We start from the raw sequence: 7,109 nt of genomic DNA, 5'->3' as shown, positions 1-7,109 counted from the left end.
GATTTAAAGGACGACTTCACCCATTTTCAACCTATCTTCATATAATTGGTCGTCATTAACACTCATCATAAAATGGTATTTTAAAAAATCTAGTCGGTCTGTGTCTCATAGGAGGGCTGTGGACACTTCAGAAACCACCTACGACCTACCAATGACATAATCGTTTGGCATGTTTTTTTTTATCAAACAATATTTCAAGTTTTTAATTTTAATTTTTATATTTTATATTAACGAAAGAACAATGGCTTCTATTATAGCATGCTAATTTTCCAGGAATAGAAAGCCTGCAGTTTCTATTAGCTTGGATTCCCCATCGATGATGTCACTGGTAGGCGGGTTTCTGAACTGTCCACAGCCCTCCTCTGAGACACAGAGTGAGTAGACAAAATGGTACCATATTATAATGAGCATTATCGAGAACCAAATATATGAAGACAGGTTGAAAATGGGTGAAGTCGTCCTTTAAGGACACACACGTAAATGTGTCTATTTATACAGCCTGTTGTTTTCCGGGAACTTTCAGAATTAAGATTCATTGTTACCATTTCCCGATAGAGTTTGTTCAGAAAATAAGATCATATGTTTATCCTGTCAACTTTTCATCAAAATACATTAACCTCTTCTGGACATATGAGTCAAAGCTATATGGCCAAATATTTTCCTATCAAATGAGTGATCAAATTGATCAAATTCATGAGAATTAAGTGAAAGCAGTGAGAATTTGCTCCTATAGAAAGGCAGATTCACTCTCAACTCATGCTGTCAGATCCTCTGACAGCATGAGAACCCTGACTCAGAGGGTTCAGTATGTGGAACTGAGAGATGAGCTCAGTCACATAGGGAGATATGACCACAACAGGGAGTGGTGAGACACCTTGTGGCCAGGAAGTGCTACTCAGCACTTCTGAGACCAAAGCCAGCAATATCGCAGATCAATACTCCACTGGGACTTAATGCTGTAGGACGCAGGCGTTATTAATCATCAGCTTTGACATTGACAAAGGGTTCCGAGGCATATTGTCTGTGCTTCACTAATCTGGTTCGTGTTCTCACCAATATACTACACAGAGCTACTCTATGTGTGCCTATGCACCAGGCATGCAATGCTCATTTGGTATGTTCGCTATGCACCCTCAACCCTTGCCAGGGTTCAATTAAATTATCCTACACCCCAGTCCACTTAATTACTTAGTCTTGCCTCTACACTTGCTTTTTGTTGAGTATTGTTTACTTGATCTTTCTTGACTTTTACTGCCATAGCATATCTTTTTTTCTCTCAGCACTCTAGTCTAGTCCAAGGCTGCTATTACTATTAGGCAAATGTTCATGGCACTTACTACTCTGATCTTGCACTTTTGTAAGTCGCTCTGATTAATGTGTCTGATAAATGCCTATAAGTTCTAATTGTAAATTGTACATCAGAATGCTGTGGGTGCTCCTCATTAGCTCTGGCATGTGATGTGCACACACAGTAAACAGGACCATCGTAAAATTAAGACTGAATTGTCCCTGTATAGGACAATGTATCACCTATGTAGAATTAAAAGGAAGGCTTATATCAGCTTGTAGTAACTATTAGAAGGCTTAGAGGATCAGCTCCAGTAAAGAGACAGCTTTTGATAATCCATTCATCATCTGAAATGTCAAAAGAACACATGACACCCAGTATAGGCCTCCAGATGCACTCCCATGGTCACCTGGCATGCTTAAGCCGGATTTATACTTAGTTGTGTACCGGTGTCGTACACCGAAAAGTACCGATCTACAAGCGTCGCAGCAGGACGCATTGTGAGCTTGTAGATGTACTAGATCTGCTATCTTCGGTGTGTGACACCCCACGCAACGGAAGCATATCAAGCCCTTTGGGAGAGTTCTTGTATTTTGTAAGTAGGTTACTGAATACACAACATTGTATGCTGGTGTAATTTGGCCTGGATAAAGCACTGTGCCCCGAGTAGAGCTGTCTGCCAGGCAAATTGGCTGAGTCTGCAAGGAGGTCAGAAGGCTGGTCTCTGGAGGTTTGTGTCTGACTATAGAGGGATATTTCTCATTTCCACCAGTGTTGGACCCACACTGGAGCCATGTGATCACAGCATTTCACATGTCAGCATACGCATGGGCATGGGCATGCGCGCGCACGCACACACACACACACACACACACACACACACACACACACACACACACACACACACACACACACACACACACACACACACACACACACACACACACACACACACACACACACACACACACACACACACACACACACAAAAAATGCCCATTTTTCCTACCAGTGGTGAGGACACCTCACTGGGAGGTTACTACTGGGGACCACACTTTTCTTAATGAAATACATATAGTTTCAACTCACAATTTTATCCCTCAAATCAGTTCAAATATAAACATTGTGCATGTTCAATGTTATCACAAGGAAAGAAGAAATTACATACTTGGGTTGTATTTTAAAGGACAATCTTTCCAGTGAAAAATGGCAATAAAAGTAAGTAAAGGAAAGTCAACCGAAGAACAAGATGTTTGAGCTGACTCGGAGGACACTAGCTGGAGCACTCATCCAATGTCATTTTGACTATGCATGCACCTCATGGTACTATAGCACTACAAAGGCATTAAAACAAGAGTTCAGACCTCTCAAAACAAACTGGTCAGGTTACGACTTGGCCTCATACCTGAAATGCACTCAAACTTTTGGGGAAAAGTCCTCACAAAGTGTAAAATACTGCCCTCTAGTGACTGGTAGCCGTCTGCCCGTGGGGACGTTGATTTTGGTCCTCATGGTGACACGAATCCCCACAGTCCCACCATGATAGAAAAATGAGTGCACATGCTCACACATGCACACATGTGCATTAAACATTAATGTTTTAATTTCAATTAGTTATTTGTACACATCAGAATTAATTGCTATATATGTTGAAAATATTAAAAGTGAAACTAATTGCATGCAATGCAAAGTTAATGGTAGGTTATGTATTACTGATGACCTACAAGGGCATGACCTCCATACCTGTAGGATATGATCCAGCCCTACACCCCTTCCCGCACACTTCAGTCAGCAAACACAGGACGTCTGTCCCTTCGACACCCTAGCCAACCCTCCAAGCATCCTAGACTCTTCTCCCTCCTGGTTCCAAGCTGTGGCACAATGACCTCCCGCCCTCCGGCTCCGTCAGTCAGGACTGCAAACTCACTCCTCATTTTCTACGACTGAAAACAGTGTCACCTCTTTCGGCTCATCCGCCTAGAACTCGTATCTTTGTATCTGTACTTGTTGTCTATTTAGATAATAGTTACTGTATGTTATTCAGATGTCCGTTGGTTACTTGTTCATATATGCTAAGTATGTTATTTAGACAGTGGTGGACAGTAACTAAGTAGATTTACTTGAGTGAACTGTACTTGATTAAATATTTTGAGTAGTATGTGTATATATATTTATTTCTTTTTCTTTTTGGGGTGGGGGATTTCTTTTGACATTTCCTAGATTTTTTTTTTTTTTTACTTTAAATTTTTATCCCGCGATTTTTGTAACCCATTTTTTTTTCACCCGGTGCCAATTTCCTAAGTGATCCTGGGCACTACACCAGCCCTACACCAGTATTACACCTGTCACCCCACAGTAGGGAGGCCAGGGCCGAGCTCATGCTTCCTTCAGGCATGAGAGCCAACTGACCTTCTTGTCACCTGACAGGGGGGAGTTTCCCTGGTTGGACGTAGCGCGTGGAAGGAACACGTTATTCCAACCAGTTCCCTTCCCCTCCATCAGGCGCCCCGGCTGTCATGGGGGAGGCGGTATAGTGGCCAGGATTACTACATGTTTTTGTGAGGGTATTAACTACCCTAGGAGACACGGGGAGAACATGCAAACTCCACACAGAGTAGGCCCTTTCGCCAACCCCACCTAGGGTATGGGCGCTGATGACGCGGAGGAGAAGACACGCCCCCAGTGCCCACAGCGTCCCCGGCGGGAATCGAACCCAGGACCTTCTAGCTGTGAGGCGACAGCGCTACCGACTGCGCCACCGTGCCCCTACATTTCCTAGATTTCAATGAAAAAAACTAAAATACAAAATAATTATGTTATACTCAAGAACGTACTCAAATACTGGGGATGAGTACTTTGTCCACCACTGAATTTAAACCTATGCACTGTTTGCTTGTCCACAGATGCTAAGATGCTAGATTTGATGTTTACCTGCTGTCCTCATTACTTTGTAGCATATACTTGTTTCCATATCTTGTTAATTACTCAACCACTTACCCTGGCCTGGCCTGTTGGTTTTCATAATGCAGATTGCATGCTTTAAGTCTCTCTGGATTGGAGTGTCTGCCAAATTGTAATGAAAATTGTACTGGACTTTTAAAGAGCTCACAGCAGCAAAGCATCGCATGATGCTTGTGAGCTTGTAGATCGGCTATTTTTTGCATGTGACACCATTATGCGACAAAGCTACAGCCACACTCCTAGGAGAGGTGAAAGGTGAAACGAGCAACATTTTCAGTGAGTGCTTCTGCTGAACAACAGTTTCCCAATATGCAATAACCACAATCCCACTTGATCTGGTTCTCCAGTTGCAATCACAGTCCATTGATTTGGCAGCCATTTGTAATCAGGCACTCATTTCCATTGAAACCACCACAGTAGCAGACCTAGGAGAAACAAAAGACTCAAGAATGACTGGAGATTTCTTTTTTGCTTAATTCATATAGATACTGTACAGTGAAGACAAAGACAGGAAATGCAGACAGAGAGCAGAGGAAAGACACAGGTAATCGTTTGGCCAGCCAGGAGTTGAACCGAGGATACACTGATGAGGGCATTCTGCGAATATGCGGTCATGTGGTATATGCACTAGAATGGCTGTTAACTTGATATACCCGTATATACAGTTTTGCACTTGGTTGTACTGACACCATTCAAGCCTTCAAGGGCTAATAGAATTACATATGGGTGGGTCAGAGTGTTATGGAAGCCCGAACTGGAGAATCAATTCCTGTTCAGGTCATGCATAACCATCAGGGCATGGATAATGGATTTAATTAAACTTTATATCCATTGCTGTTAATTTGTCCTGCATAAATGCATTAAAAACTAAAGGCAGCTTGGCACCTCCCTTGGATGGTATGCCATTGTAAAAGCCTGTATTCCCTGGGGTTATTAGTGGAGACTTTTAGCAACCTGCTAGCATGGCAGCATGTGGTTAAATGCGGCGTCATCACTTTCTGCTGGCCAATCTTTCAGGCGACCTTTGGATGCATGTTGCCCTATTGCCAGCAGGCGAGGTTGGCATCTTTGGAGAGAGTGTCTTTCTTCCAGCGCCATTTCGCTCTCTTCCACCATGAATGAGCCTTTGCCCATTGGGGGGCGTGCGTGTGTGCCTGCGTGCGTGCATGCGTGCGTGCATGCGTGCGTGCGTGTGTGTGTGTGTGTGTGTGAAAGAATGCATGTGCATGTGCATGTGCATGTGCATGTGCATGTGCATGTGCATGTGCATGTGCACGTGCACCTGTTCAATCTCATGGTGGTGCTATACCAGCCCACATCATGTTTTGGCCTATAACTCTTCATGAACCAGGTGAGAGACTGAACATTTTTAATTTGCTTTAAAACAGACTTTTTGCTACTCCTACAGACTTGTGATGAATTTTGATATACCATACCAATTGGTTATAGTTGGACTCCAAAGTTTGTCGGAGGGGGACTCCAAAATGTAATCATATGTCCTATTGAGAGGCTCCTAAACAATGAAGAGCCAAAAGCTATTTCACTTAAAAAAACATGAAAAAGTGCAAACTATTCAGTTCGGCAAACATACTTAAAAAAGCCTATTATGGCATCACCAGCATGTACACAAAGAGTATCTTTTTTTTTATTTAATAAAGTTATTTTTATTAAATCTATCTATCTATCTATATTGACACTATATACAGTAGATTGATCTATCTTTATATATTTTCTTTATTTTCTCTTGCATAAGTACCCAATTAAGAGTGTGCTGGTTCAGTGACATGCAATATGTTAAACAACTAAATGCTCTCTAAAATATTGCTCTCTCATGAATGGAAATTGTGTCATCCTTTTAGCATCATTGTATAATCGTACTGTTTTGCAAACTGTTAATAAAGTATTCAATCAATCAATCAAAAGTCACTCCATGAAATATACCAGTCAAAGCTTGTGCAAATTCAGATTTATTTGGGGAATTTCCCCATCATTGCATTGCACACATGGATGTAGTGAATTACTCGTTACACTTTTGACACCCAATCTGATAAAAAAAAGGAGGGGAAAAACAGAGAGATTACTTCTTACCAGAAGGAGGCAGTGTTGGCCTTTCAGTAAGAAGAATAGGCCTGATCGTTGTGATCAAGCAGTTTTGGGGATCGGATCTGTAATAGATTGCACCGCTGGATTGTCCTTCAGAACCAGAAGAACACTGGCAGCGCTTCTATGAATGGTTAACTTACTGCCAACCCTGTCCCTAGATGACTCATATAGCTTACCGTTACCGACTAGTATTAACTAACCGAGTTAGTCAGTGCTCTGCGAGATCTTTGAAGAGCCAGCCTATTATTCCAATTCGGCTATCATCAGGCCCATTCCAACTAGCCATGGTTCACATGACGCTCGTATGACAGTCATGTTTCAGGGCTATAATTGATTGCTAACTAATATATAGCCTATCTATGCCTACCTAGGCTACAACAAATTAGTTAGCAAGACCGATCCAGGAGTGTGTGTGTGTGTGTGTGTGTTTGTGTGTGTGTGTGTGTGGGGGGGGGGGGCGTCAATATTGGGAAGGCGTGGCTAATAAAAGTACGGGAGTTTTCAGGCAGTGAACGGTGTTGCCATGTCGGCTTGTTATAAGCGACTTTTGATTGATTGATGTAGTTTAAGACATGATAATAGTACATGACAGTACATAACAGTACATGGAAGTACAAATTCACAATACAAGGTCTACTAAACTGGAACTCTCATTAAGCACGCAGCTTGTTTAAGATGAGAACCCCATGGGCTTCTTCTTTGGGCTTCTTTCTCTTTGTAAAGTTGCTTGTAAGAATTGGTAGTTGGCTGCGGGTTG

This window comes from Gymnoscopelus braueri (genome assembly GCF_963280865.1).
Source record: "Gymnoscopelus braueri genome assembly, chromosome: 13".
Taxonomy (NCBI): Eukaryota; Metazoa; Chordata; class Actinopteri; order Myctophiformes; family Myctophidae; genus Gymnoscopelus; species Gymnoscopelus braueri.
Note: the sequence above shows the minus strand (reverse complement) of the source record.